Consider the following 11,566-nt stretch of genomic DNA (forward strand, 5'->3'; position numbering starts at 1 on the left):
GACAGTTGAGATGTACAAACTATGGCATAAGGGGACGACAAGCATATAAGGGGAAATCTGTCATTTCGATTAAGACATTAATGAGCGAGCGACGATGGACGTAGTCAATAAAACTATTTGTTCAGCACTTTTGAAATGTACAGCGACAGAATTCAGAACATGGGCCGTTCTTGGCACATCAATGTGAGCTGTGGTAAGAAGGTTGGCTGTGTCTGACAGCGTAGTGTTCATAACATGGAGGCGCTACCAGAAGACAGGCCAGTACATCAGGAGACGTGGAGGAGGCCGTAGGAGGGCAACTAACCCTAACCCTAACCCTAACCCAGCAGCAGGACCGCTACCTCCGCCTTTGTGAAAGGAGGAGCAGGAGGAGCACTGCCAGAGCCCTGCAAAATGACCTCCAGCAGGCCACAAATGTGCATGTGTCTTCTCAAACAGTCAGAAACAGACTCCACAAGGATGGTATGAGGGCCCGACATCCACAGGTGGGGGTTGTGCTTACAGCCCAACACCGTGCAGGACGTTTGACATTTGCCAGAGAACAACAAGATTGGCAAATTCGCCACTGACGCCCTGTGCTCTTCACAGATGAAAGCAGGTTCACACTGAGCACATGTGACAGACGTGACAGTCTGGAGACGCCGTGGAGAACGTTCTGCTGCCTGCAACATTCTCCAGCATGACCGGTTTGGCGGTGGGTCAGTCATGGTGTGGGGTGGCATTTCTTTGGGGGGCCGCACAGAGGTAGCCTGACTGCCATTAGGTACCGAGATGAGATCCTCAGACCCCTTGTGAGACCAAATTCTGGTGTGGTTGGTCCTGGGTTCCTCCTAATGCAAGACAATGCTAGACCTCATGTGGCTGGAGTGTGTCAGCAGTTCCTGCAAGAGGAAGGCATTGATGCCATGGACTGGCCCGTCTGTTCCCCAGACCTGAATCCAATTGAGCACATCTGGGACATAATGTCTCGCTCCATCCACCAACGCCACGTTGCACCACAGACTGTCCAGTAGTTGGCGGATGCTTTAGTCCAGGTCTGGGAGGAGATCCCTCAGGAGACCATCTGCCACCTTATCAGGAGCATGCCCGGGCGTTGTAGGGAGGTCATACAGGCACGTGGAGGCTACACACACTACTGAGTCTCATTTTGACTTGTTTTAAGGACATTACATCAAAGTTGGATCAGCCTGTAGTGTGGTTTTCCACTTTAATTTTGAGTGTGACTCCAAATCCAGGCCTCCATGAGTTGATAAATTTGATTTCCATTGATAATTTTTGTGTGATTTTGTTGTCAGCACATTCAACTATGTAAAGAAAAAAGTATTTAATAAGAATATTTCATTCATTCAGATCAAGGATGTGTTATTTTAGTGTTCCCTTTATTTTTTTGAGCAGTGTATTTTATTACTTTACTGTCGAATCATGTGGCTATCGTAACGTTAAATCAATGAGCCTCCACACAGTCAGTCAGTGGGGGAACGTGATCATTGCACCCAAGATTGAGCTACACCTGGCTAGGCAGTTGGTAGCCTAAATCATGCCTGATGTTACTGCTGTTCCTAAAACCATTGACATACGTTAGCCTACTGTAACCACACAGAGAGAGTGTGTGTGTTAAGGTTGGGCGATTGTGTACAAGCCTATTGCGCCCCATAGCGATCCTCGATAGTCGATCACTATTGGGGGGTGTCTTTCTCATGACTACTGTCACACCCTGACCATAGTTTGCTTTGTATGTTTCTATGTTTTGTTTGGTCAGGGTGTGATCTGAGTGAGCATTCTATGTTACATGTCTAGTTTGTCTATTTCTATGTTTGGCCTGATATGGTTCTCAATCAGAGGCAGGTGTTAGTCATTGTCTCTGATTGGGAACCATATTTAGGTAGCCTGTTTGTGTAACGGCGTTCTTCGTTTGTAGAAAGAGAGTCGGACCGAAATGCAGTGTGGTGGTTACTCATGTCTTTAATGAAGGAAGAGCGATACATGAAATAACTATACAAATGCAAAACAACAAAACGGAACGTGAAACCTAATTACAGCCTATCTGGTGAAACTACACAGAGACAGGAACAATCACCCACGAAATACACAGCGAAACTCAGGCTACCTAAATACGGTTCCCAATCAGAGACAACGAGAATCACCTGACTCTGATTGAGAACCGCCTCAAGCAGCCAAGCCCATACAACACCCCTACTCAGCCGCAATCCCAATAACTACAAAACCCCAATACGAAATACAACAATAAACCCATGTCACACCCTGGCCTGACCAAATAATATAATGAAAATACGAAACACTATGACCAAGGCGTGACAGTTTGGTGTTGGGTTTTTGTGGGTGATTGTTCCTGTCTCTGTGTTTGCATCAGATAGGGCTGTTTTGGGTTTTCACGTTTCTTGTTTTGTTAGTTTGTTCATGTGTAGTTAATTTATTAAAGAACCATGAATAGTAACCACGCTGCATTTTGGTCCTCCTCACCTTAAGCACAAGAAAACCGTTACAACTACCCATGTATTTCCATGGAAATATAATGTTTATGTGGAAAGTAATAATGATATAGATATTTTTTAAAGCATTCATGATTTGCGTAAATGTAATAGACTATTACTCTTGTTAAAAATATGAAATGGTATTACATTTAGTGAAGAGCACATTATGACTTGTTTAGTACTCAAAACTCAAAGTTTAGGACTTGAGACTTGACTTGATACTTGACGGTCTTGACTTGGGGCTTGAGTGCTAAGACTCGAGACTTACTTGGTCCCACCTCTGCTCCCTGTACAACAAGTCAGAAACGTAGGATAAATAAAGGGGGCATATAAAAAAACAATGAAAGCTCTTACAATTTTCAATGATTACATTTCTCTAAAACAGGTTATAGGTTACATTTGAACAACCAAGTTAGAACACTAGGTGGAATTAAGAGGTGAAAATATACCAAATTATTAGAGTGGGGCACAATGAACACCGTTTGGGTCTTTGTGTGTCAAAAAAGATACACGTCATATAACACTATTTGATGCGTTAAATAAGCTTTTAATTTGACACGTCAAATAACACAATTCTATTATATAATGTTGTATATGTGTAACGGATGTGAAATGGCTAGCTAGTTAGCGGTGGTGCGCGCTAAATAGCGTTTCAGTCAGTGACGTCACTTGCTCTGAGATCTTGAAGTAGTGGTTCCCCTTGCGCTGCAAGGGCCGCGGCTTTTGTGGAGCGATGGGTAACGATGCTTCGTGGGTGACTGTTGTTGATGTGTGCAGAGGGTCCCTGGTTCGCGCCCGGGTATGGGCGAGGGGACGGTCTAAAGTTATACTGTTACATATGCTGAATGTTCACGTGCAAGCCAAGCACCACCACTACTATCAGTAGCACTGTCAAAGCTGTACAAAACAAGCACACACCGGCCACGAACAATACCTTACAATACTGCTTTGGTGAAAATAGACCAAATTATTAGGGTGAGGCACATGGGCTACTAACAGCTTATTACACAACATGTGCTTAGTATTACTTTCTTAGCTACGGTATACATATCTCCCTTGCATATTACATAATTTATGCAGCAGCATACAAGACATTGCGGTGGTCAATGAATGGCAAATTTGATTGTAATCAAATTTTGGCATTCTCTGGATTTATGGTGGGAATTCGGAATAATAAACACACAGCCACTCCATTGAATCCCAGGCTACCGTTAGTGGTTGCCTTGCAATGTTTGCAGTTGGCCACTGATTCCTTCCAAATGACTCATTGCTGAATTTGCAATTTCCAATTTTATGTCCAATGGCCGATGAGCACCGATACGTTTTATCTATAATTTCTCTTCATTATTTCTCTTCATATGACAAGGATTAAAAATGATTTGCCAGTAGATTGTCGACTTGATTCACGATAATGACTGCTAATAAGACTTTGAAAGTAAGATGTTGACATGATCAGTCCAATCAAAGCTACAGTATATAACGTTATTTGACGTCATTTTATCTGTGGCCAATGACCTTGAGCCTTCTATAACACTATGGCAGGACCCAAAGGGCTGACATTTTGGATGTCTATCCTTACTAAGGACTTAAACTTGATGTACTGTCCCTATGAGTGACATAACACTGACCCAATCACAACGCAATGCTCCTATTTTCTACTGGCTCGACCCACCACCACAGAAAGCACTTAGCTAGGCTGAAACACCTGCATATACATTTTGGAGCTGACTTACTCAAGAAAACAAAAATTAGGTCATGTGTGTACGCAGCTTTATTAACTGAATGATATTTATTTTTTTACATTGTTTGCAATCTGGTATGTGACCCGTATTAATGCCAAAATAACATGCATAAGAGGCAAGCCCAGAAGAAAATACATATATATATATATATATATATATAATTTATTTTGCAAATATTCTGGGGCTCAAAACAGCCCCAACTGCACAGGTACTGTATAACCATTTGTATCAAATCAAATTTTATTGGTCACATACACATGGTTAGCTGATGTTAATGCGAGTGTAGCAAAATGCTTGTGATTCTAGTTCCGGCCGTGCAGTAATATCTCACAAATAATCTAACAATTTCACAACTACCTTATACACACAAGTGTAAATGAATGAATAAGAAGATGTACATATAAATATATGGATGAGCGATGGCAGTGCGGCATAGGCAAGATGCAGTAGATGGTACAGAGTACAGTATATACGTATTAGATGAGTAATGTAGGGTATGTAAACATTATATAAAGTGGCATTGTTTATGTGACTAGTGACACATTTATTGCATCCCATTTTTTATTATTAAAGTGGCTAGAGATTTGAGTCAGTATGTTGGCAGCAGCCACTCAATAATAGTGATGGATGTTTAACAGTCTGATGGCCTTGAGATAGAAGCTGTTTTTCAGTCACTCGGTCCCAGCTTTGGTGACCTGTACTGACCTCGCCTTCTGGATGATAGCGGGGTGAACAGACAGTGGCTCGGGTGGTTGTTGTCCTTGATGATCTCGCCTACTTCAATCAATCACCTTCTCCACTACTGTCCCGTCGATATGGATAGGGGGGTGCTCCTTCTGCTGTTTCCTGAAGTCCACGATCCTGAAGCCCTCACCTCCTCCCCGTAGGCCGTCTCATCGTTGTTGGTAATCAAGCCTATGACTGTAGTGTCGTCTGCAAACTTAATGATTGAAGTAGGCATGCAAGGCCACGCAGTCATGGGTGAACAGAGAGTACAGGAGAGGGCTGAGAACACACCCTTGTGGGGCCCCAGTTTTGAGTATCAGTGGAGTGGACATGATGTTTCCTACCCTCACCACCTGGGGGCGGCCCGTCGGAAAGTCCAGGACCCAGTTGCACAGGGTGAGGTCGAGACCTTAATCGAGCTCAATGACGAGTTTGGAGGGTACTATAGTGTTAAATGCTGAGCTGTAATCGATGAACAGCAATCTTACATAGGTATTCCTCTTGTCCAGATGGGTTAGGGCAGTGTGCAGTGTGATTTGCGTCGTCCGTGGACCTATTGGAGTGGTAAGCAAATTGGAGTGGGTCTAGGGTGTCAGGTAGGGTGGAGGTGATATGATCTTTGACTCGTCTCTCAAAGCACTTCCTGATGACGGAAGTGAGTGCTACGGGGCGATAGTCATTTAGCTCAGTTACCTTAGCTTTCTTGGGAACAGGAATAATGGTTTGTTTAGTTTAGTTGATTTTATTTTTACAGGGACAGTGCACATTAATCAACGTTTCAGTAAAAGTGCCGGTTTTAGCCAGCCAGCTAATTTTCAACCGCAGTCCCTGGGCAGGTTAGTAAAACAATTACAATATAGACAATAGCACCATAGACATAGCAACATAGCAACATAGGACAAGCAAGACATAGCATACAGACAGAGCAACATAGGACAAGCAAGACGTAGCATACAGACAGAGCAACATAGGACAAGCAAGACGTAGCATACAGACAGAGCAACATAGGACAAGCAAGACGTAGCATACAGACAGAGCAACATAGGACAAGCAAGACGTAGCATACAGACAGAGCAACATAGAACAAAAAGCAGCAAGACAAAATTCATAAAAGCAACAAAGTGTTTCCACACCTCTCAAGCTACAGACAACAGACAACATGGAAAGCGGCAACACACAGCTAGGGACCATGTTCACAAATCTGATTGACCTTTAGCCATGTCTTCAAGCATTTTGTGAAAGTGTGATATGTGGTGCAGTTATGTGTGTCTGATGGCAGTGTATTCCAGACATGGGAAGCTCTCACAGAGAATGCAGATTTACTAAAGGTGCTTTTCCTTAGGGGAACTATACAGTCACCTCTCATGGCAGACCTTGTGGATCTGCTGCCATATGTCTGGGTTTTCTGTTTAACAGAAATATTGAGTGGAGGGGGAGCCAGGCCATTAAGGATCTTGAATACAAGACATGCGTCGGTGTATTGCACAAGATTTTCCCAACTCAAGAGCTCATGTTATCTAAGGATGTGACAATGATGATGGCTATTGGGCTTCCTATCAAGCACTTTGAGAGCCTGTTTGTAGACAGACTGAATAGGTTTTAATGTTGTACAGCAAGCTTGGGCCCAACTAGTCAAGCAGTATGTTAAGTGGGGGAGTATCATAGATTTGAAGTACAGATTTTGTTTCCTCTGTAGTCAAATAATTTTATATAAATCGGAAATTAGCTAGATTGAATTTAGTTATTTGAATTACCTTTTTCACATGCTTTTTAAAAGATAGGTTGGAATCAAGTATGATGCCAAGGTACTTAAAATTGGATACCACCTGGAGCTTCTCCCCTGACACATAGACATCTGGCTCAGTAGCATCTGTTGCCCTCTTTGTGAAGAACATGCAAACAGTTTTTTTCACATTGAGATGCAAACAAGAGTCACTGAGCCAATTTGTAACCTGGACCATTACAGTAGTGAGTTCTTGTGCAGCTTGTTGTTTGCTCTTTGCATGCACATATATCACTGTATCATCTGCATACATTTGAACTTCAGACCCAGTACAGACAGAAGGCAGATCATTAATGTACAGGCTGAACAGAAGGGGCCCCAGTATTGACCCTTGGGGCACGCCCACATCATAGCTACGAGTGGGCGACAGCTCATTGCTCACTCTGACACACTGAGTTCTGCCTTCAAGGTATGATTTCATCCATCTCAAGGCATCAGGGGAAAAGTTGAACTTGGACAATTTTGTGATGAGAATCTCATGGTTAACAGTATCAAAGGCCTTCCTTAGGTCCAGAAACACAGCCCCAACAGCACCCCCTTTGTCCATCTTGGACTTCACATTTTCCAGAAGAAAGCAGTTGGCCGTTTCTGTGGAGTGTTTTGCTCTGAAGCCAAACTGCATGGAGTGTAATGTGAAGGGGCTGTTGTTGAGGTGGGCAATCAGTTGTTCTGCTACACACTTTTCAACAACCTTTGACACCACAGGTAGTATACTAATGGGCCTGTAGTTACTCACGTCAGCAGGGTCGCCTGATTTAAAGATGGCCGTTATTATGGCCGACTTCCATACCCTTGGAAACACACCGAGACCAATAGATGTGTTGGTGACCTTAGTAATGGGGCCAATGAGTGACTCTTTGTAGTTTTTAAGAAAGGTAGAGTCCATCCCAAACACATCTTTGGCTTTAGAGTTCTTTAGTGAGCTAATCACCTTGTTCACCTTTGACTCAGAAACCTCCCTTATGATGAAGACAGGTTGAGTGTCATTCACTAGCACTGAGCCCAAGAAATCAGTGGAGGGGTTCTGTGTCAGTAACCTGACAGAGTCAATAAAGTAGGAATTGAAGGCTGTTGCTATGTGTTACTATGGTCTTTCCCTGTTAACTTTTTTAGATTCTCCCATATCAATTTAGAATTTCCCTTTGCTTCACCAATTATGTAAATAAAAAAGTTTGCCTTGGCCTGTCTAATTTCTTTTATCACCTTATTTCTCAACATGGTAAACCTACGTCTGTCATGCTCTAATTAAGATTTTAGGACTGTTTTTAGAGCATAATCTTGTTCTTTCATCAATTTCCAGATTTCTCCATTTAGCCAAGGAAGAGTGCTCTTTTGGCCAGGTTTGGATTTGATTTTAATATAATAATAATAATAATATAATAACAATATAATAATAATATAAAATAATATAATATAATATATATGCCATTTTCTTTAGGATTTTCTTTAGGAAGCAATTTATTGTAGTCTGGATTGTGGATAGAAAAAACCTGACTATCAGCTTCCACGTCTGTATAGGACAAGAGATCATTCCAGTGTATTCCCTTAATTGCTTTTTCAAAATAGTTTAATTCACTCTTAGGTATTCTGAGTTGATCCGGCTTTCTAACAGTAGAGAGGTTAAACCTGCTCTTAGACAGCTATCTGGCTATTCTGGTGGCCCTCTTGAAGCATGTGAGAACAGCAGACTGGGATAGGGATTGATTGAATGTTTGTAAACACACTAGCCAGCTGGTCTGCGCATGCTCTGAGGACATGACTAGAGATGCCGTCTGGGCAAGCAGCCTTGCGAGGGTTAACCCGTTTAACTGTTTCCCTCATGTTGGTTGCGGTGATGGAGAGCCCCAGATTTTGGTAGCGGGCCAAATTTCCCCTGACAAACTGTACAATTGCAGTTCACAGTTTATGTTGAATGGAAAATATTTTACTGACCCCATAATTATAGTCAACGTATTTCAGGCCATTTAAAGGGGTAATCTGCATTTCAAACAATAACAAAGTCTTTACCCCGTCACTGTATCGATAATCAGTTGAGTGATGGGGTTGGCGAAAAGTAACCACTCTAAAATTCCTAGACAGAGCTATGGATGCAAGGACTGACCATCCTGTCACGAACATCGTAGTGAGGAGACCAAAGCGCAGCGTGATGTGAATCCATTCTTTTAATGTAAGACAAAAATAACACAAAGTACACTAAACAAACAAGACTATCAAAACGAACATGACCGCTATAAACACAGTGCAAACATGCAACATCACATAGACAATAACCCACGAAATACCCAAAGAAGATGGCTGCCTAAATATGGTTCCGAATCAGAGACAACAATAAACAGCTGCCTCTAATTGAGAATCAATCTAGGTAACCATAGACATACATGAACACCTAGATGGTAAACAAACCCATAAACCTACAAAACCCCTAGACAGTACAAAACACATACATCACCCATGTCACACCCTGACCTAACCAAAATATATAAAGAAAACAAAGAATACTCAGGTCAGGGCGTGACAGTACCGCCCCACAAAGGTGCGGACTCCGGCCGCAAAAACCTAATCAAAAGGGGAGGGTCCGGGTGGGCCTTTTTCACAGTGGTGGCTTGGGTGAGGGACGTGGACCCCGCTCTACCTCAGTCTACTCTCGCAGCGGGCCCCCAGACTGAAGATCATCGTAGAGGGCGCCACTGGACGGAGAGGCGCCTCTGGACTGAGTAGTGGCTCTGGCAGCTCTGGACAGGAGGGAGATTCCAGCATCGCCAGCGTGACAGGCGGCTCTGGCGGCTCCTGGTTGGCTGACTGGAGGGAGACTCTGGCGGATCCGGACGCGAGGGAGACTCTGGCGGATCCGGACGCGAGGGAGACTCTGGCGGATCCGGACGCGAGGGAGACTCTGGCGGATCCGGACGCGAGGGAGACTCTGGCGGATCCGGACGCGAGGGAGACTCTGGCGGATCCGGACGCGAGGGAGACTCTGGCGGATCCGGACGCGAGGGAGACTCTGGCGGATCCGGACGCGAGGGAGACTCTGGCGGATCCGGACGCGAGGGAGACTCTGGCGGATCCGGACGCGAGGGAGACTCTGGCGGATCCGGACGCGAGGGAGACTCTGGCGGATCCGGACGCGAGGGAGACTCTGGCGGATCCGGACGCGAGGGAGACTCTGGCGGATCCGGACGCGAGGGAGACTCTGGCGGATCCGGACGCGAGGGAGACTCTGGCGGATCCGGACGCGAGGGAGACTCTGGCGGATCCGGACGCGAGGGAGACTCTGGCGGATCCGGACTGGTAGGTTCCGTACTGCGATCCGTCGTGGTAGGTTCCGGACTGCAACGCGTCGTTGGTAGGTTCCGGACTGCGGCCCGTCGTAGGAGGTTCCGGTCGGTAGACTGTTGCCGGACGCTCTGGACTGGGTACTGTTGCCGGACGCTCTGGACTGGGTACTGTTGCCGGACGCTCTGGACTGGGTACTGTAGCAGGACACTCTGGACTGGGTACTGTCGCCGGACGCTCTGGACTGGGTACTGTCGCTGGATGCTCTGGACTGGGTACTGTCGCCGGACGCTCTGGACTGGCGAGGCGCACTGTAGGTCTGGTGCGTGGTGCCGGCACTGGTGGTATTGGGCCAAGGACACTCATCTCAGGGCGAGTGCGGGGAGGAGGAACAGGGCGTACTGGACCCTGGAGGCGCACTGGTGGCCTGGTGCGTGGTTCCGGCACTGCTGGTACCGGGCTGGAGACACGCACGCACGTACTGGACTGCCGAGGCGCACTATAGGCCTGGTGCGTGGTGCCGACTCTGGTTGTACCGGGCTGGGGACACACACCTCAGGGCGAGTGCGGAGAGAAGGAACAGGGTGTACTGAACTGCCGAGGTGCACTATAGGTCTGGTGCGTGGTGCCGACTCTGGTTGTACCAGGCTGGGGACACACACCTCAGGGTGAGTGCGGGGAGGAGGAACAGGGCGTACTGGACTGCCGAGGCACACTATAGACCTGGTACGTGGTGCCAGCACTGGTGGTACTGCGCCGAGAACACGCACCTCAGGGCGAGTGCGGGGAGGAGGAACAGGGCGTACTGGACTGCCGAGGCACACTATAGACCTGGTGCGTGGTGCCGGCACTGGTGGTACTGGGCTAAGAACACGCACCTCAGGATGAGTGCGAGAAGCAAGACACACCGGGTTGTGAAGGTGTACTGGAGACCTTGTGTGTGTATAGCCGGCATCAAATCTTCCAGAACTTTAACACAAGTTTCAGGCTGAGCACGAGGAACTGACACAGGTGGCATCGGACTGCTAACACGCTCCTCAGGGCGAATGCCGTGCATACTACGCCAAACTAACAGCTCTCTCTCTTCATTCTCCTCCAATTTCATCAACAACTCCTCGAATGTCTCATAATCTCCCCTCCGTTCACTCTCCTCCAATCTGTCCAATAACTCCTCGACAATCTCAGACTCAACCCTCAACTTCGCCGACTGCTCCAAGTGCCCCCCCCCAAGACATTTATGGGCTGCCTTTCGGGCTTCCAGCCGCGCTGCCTCCTCATTCCGGCGCCTCTCTGCTTTCGCTACCTCCAGCTCTGCCTAGGGGTGGCGATATTCCTCTGGTTGTGCCAAGGGTCCTCCGCCATCCAGAATTTCCTCCCAAGTTAATGAGTCCTGTGATCGCTGCTGCCTTTTACCACGCTGCTTGGTCCTTTGTTGGTGGGTTATTCTGTCACGAACGTCGTAGTGAGGAGACCAAAGCGCAGCGTGATATGAATCCATTCTTTTAATGTAAGACGAAAATAACACGAAGTACACTAAACAAACAAAACAG

Source organism: Oncorhynchus gorbuscha, linkage group LG18, assembly GCF_021184085.1.
Source record: "Oncorhynchus gorbuscha isolate QuinsamMale2020 ecotype Even-year linkage group LG18, OgorEven_v1.0, whole genome shotgun sequence".
Taxonomy (NCBI): Eukaryota; Metazoa; Chordata; class Actinopteri; order Salmoniformes; family Salmonidae; genus Oncorhynchus; species Oncorhynchus gorbuscha.